Here is a 3,360-nt window from a genome sequence, read left to right as displayed (position 1 = left end):
GGGACAATTTTATATTTATACCAAGCCAATTAAATCACAAATCTGTACGCCTTTGGAGAGGGGGACACCGAAGATATCGGAGGAAACCCACGCAATCATGGGGAGAACGTACAGACAAGCACCTGTAGTCAGGATCGAACCCATGTCTCTGGCGCTGTAAGGAAATAGCTCTACCACTATGCCACCGTGCCACCCTGGAACTAGTTCCATGTTATCTCTCTTTCACATCCTCTCCCGATGCACTAGTGGCCAATAACTGAGGCCAATTAAACCTGGACAGTTGCATGTCTTTGGGATGTTGGAGGAAACCGGAGCACCCGGAGGAAACCCACACAGTCACAGGGAGAACATCCAATGTCAGGATCGAACCCAGGTCACTGCCGCTGCGACACAGCAGCTCCAACAGCTGCCCCAATGGTTAGCTAAAAAGCTGAAAACATAAGCAACAATCTGGCTGTTAATATTGTCAGTGGGGTTCCATTTGGCTTTCCAAGCACCTCTGTTAGTTTTCTACCATAAATATCACTTGCCAATAGCAGCATATCACCATTAGATACAAATTGCTATTTCTCCTCATCCTTGGAACTGCATGAATCTGTTTAGTTTAGTTTAAGATACAGCGTGGAAACAGGCCCTTCAGCCCATCAACACTATCCTACACACACAAGGGACAATATACAATGATACCAAAGCCAATTAACCTACAAACCTGCATGTCTTTGAAGTGTGGGAGGAAACTGGAGCACCTAAAGGAAACCCACGCAGGCCACGGGGAGAGCGCACAAACTCCCTACACACCGCACCCTTCGTCAGGATCAAACCCGGGTCTCTGGCACTGTAAGGTAGCAACTCTACCGCTGTGCCATGAAAAATAACAAACGCAGTCCCCCTCTACCACAGTCGAGTCTCTTGTATTTGGGGACATCATGGGCATCAGCGCAGCTGAAGTGCAATGGGATAGTCTCATCCTGGGAGATCGGCCATCGTGTGCACCGATTCTCACGTGCCGTGTAAGCACTGTACGTTTTCTCATGTTCTTCAATAATATTCTTCAATACGTTTCAAAGGATGTACACTTTTGGAGCTTTACTTCATATTCTGGGATATAGTCTGATGATCTGCTCTTTGCAGTTGTCCTAACATTGTGCATATTGATGCAAGGCTTCCCGCCAGGCCGCGGCTGCGGACCGGGAATGTGGCCGGTGGTCTTTATAGAGGCGCCGTGGTCTCGTCATCTCCCGGAAGGATGGCTGCGGAGAAGCCCGGGTTGGTGCCTGTCGGGTCCGGGGAGCCTCACGGGTCGGTGGAGCCCGTGGCTGACGGAGCCGGCTGCTGGGGTCTGGGCCAGTGCCACGGAGGAATCCGGGGAGGACCCAGCATGGAGGGGCCGCCGTGAGGGAGATGGAGGGTGGAGAGAACAAAGAGGGGCTTGGCACAGGGGTACTTTGTAACTTTGTAACTTTGTAACTTTGTCAGCGGCGTATGTGCTGATTACTTGCATACCTTGGATTAAAATATATCCCATCGTTATCAAAATTCCAATTAGTTTCAGATGTAGTCTTTTAAAAAAAACGAAGCTTGAGTCAAGATGATGATGATGCTGACAAAGTATTCATTCATTACAAAGGATATATGTGCCTCGGTTGAAGTCATTATGAATGTTGAAAGAAGCCCAGCCTTCAAGGACCCTAAAGGGGCTGTCCCACTGTACGAGCTAATTCAAGAGTTCTCCCGAGTTTCCCCTGTTTAGAACTCGGAGAATTACAGTAATAGCCGCTCGTAGGTACTCGGGGCTCTCGTGGAAAATTTTCAACATGTTGAAAAATCTTCACGAGTTTTCCCGAGCTAACCGCGTTTCCCGAGTACCTGCCGTTAGCGTTACAAGCCGCTAAAAGACGTCCTGATTTTTAAGACGATTCCCGACGTACCCGCGACATACATTCTACGTGCTTACCACGAGTTCGATTTTATTTTAAACTCGGGAGAGCTCTTGAATTAGCTCGTACAGTGGGACAGGCCCTTTACCATGATAGGTGAGGTGGCACGGTGGCGCTGGGGTAGAGTTGCTGCCTTACAGCGCCAGAGACACGGGTTCCATCCTGATTCTGGGTGCTTGTCTGTACGTTCTCCCCGTGACCTCGTGGGTTTTCTCCAGGTGCTCCGGTTTCCTCCCACACTCCAAAGACGTACAGGTTTGTAGGTTTGTTGGCTTCTGTAAAAAATTGTCCCTGGTGGATAAAACTGGTGTACGGGCGATCGTGGTCGGCACGGTCTCGGTGGGCCGAAGGGCCTGTTTCCACACTGTAGCTCTAAAACTAAAACTATAACCTTGAAGCCGATAACATTCCTGAGATGCCTATTTTATTCTTAATTAGCCCCCTGACTGTCCACCTGGGCGGTCATGATGATGCTTCAGGCATGTTACAGCCTTCCAGCAGTACCTTTTAGAAGGAGGCTCGGAACATCAGTGATGAATATTTCCCCATAGTACGCTCCATCAGGTCCACTACATACAGATAGCACCCGATTCACAGCTTTTACATCTTAAATTTATAATGAGCAGTCCTTTCGAAAATCCATTAAGAAATCTTCAAATTCTTACTCTATCAGGTCAAACACTAAAGGCCCTGAATCAATGGTTCTATCAGTGAACAAACGCTGATAAGCATGGCCCTTGAGCAACGTCAGCCTAATCTCTTCCAGATACAAATGGAAGTAAAGTTTATCTCGGTAAAGCCTTGTGTTGCAGAATAAATATTTGATGTTGGTGTGATACCTTCCCAATCGGCATTTGGTATTGGAATGTGTATGTTATTGATGTTATGCAGGAATTGCTTGAAGTTTCCTAATCATTCCTCCCATACCTACCCAATCTTAAAATGGACTAATGCAGTATTAGAAGAGAAAACACCTCTAATTATCAGTCTTACCTTTGTCCTCAGCTCACAGTCATAGAGTCATAGAGTGATACAGTGTGGAAACAGGCCCTATGGCCCAACTTGGCCACACCGCCCAACATTGTCCCAGCTACACATGTCCCACTTGTCTGCGCTTGGTCCATACCCTTCTAAACCTGTTCTATCCATGTACCTGTCTAACTGTTGGGATAGTCCCAGCCTCAACTACCTCCTCTGGCAGCTTGTTCCAGACACCCACCACCCTTTGTGTGAAAATGTTACCCCTCGGATTCCTATTAAATCTTTTCCCCTTCACCTTGAACCGATGTCCTCGATTCCCCTACTCTGGGCAAGAGACTCTGGGCATCTACCCGATCTATTCCTCTCATGATTTTGTACACCTCTATAAGATCACCCCTCATCCTCCTGCGCTCCATGGAATAGAGACCCAGCCTACTCAACC

General features: G+C 47.8%; 1 pseudogene; it reads right to left on the bottom strand.

Annotated features, from left to right (window-relative positions):
- Positions 1-865: 865 nt before the first annotated feature.
- LOC116973827 lies at positions 866-1,018 on the bottom strand (annotated as a pseudogene).
- Positions 1,019-3,360: the final 2,342 nt, after the last annotated feature.

This window comes from Amblyraja radiata, chromosome 5 (assembly GCF_010909765.2).
Source record: "Amblyraja radiata isolate CabotCenter1 chromosome 5, sAmbRad1.1.pri, whole genome shotgun sequence".
In the NCBI taxonomy this organism is placed as follows: Eukaryota; Metazoa; Chordata; class Chondrichthyes; order Rajiformes; family Rajidae; genus Amblyraja; species Amblyraja radiata.
Note: the sequence above shows the minus strand (reverse complement) of the source record. Positions and strands in the feature narration are given on the sequence as shown.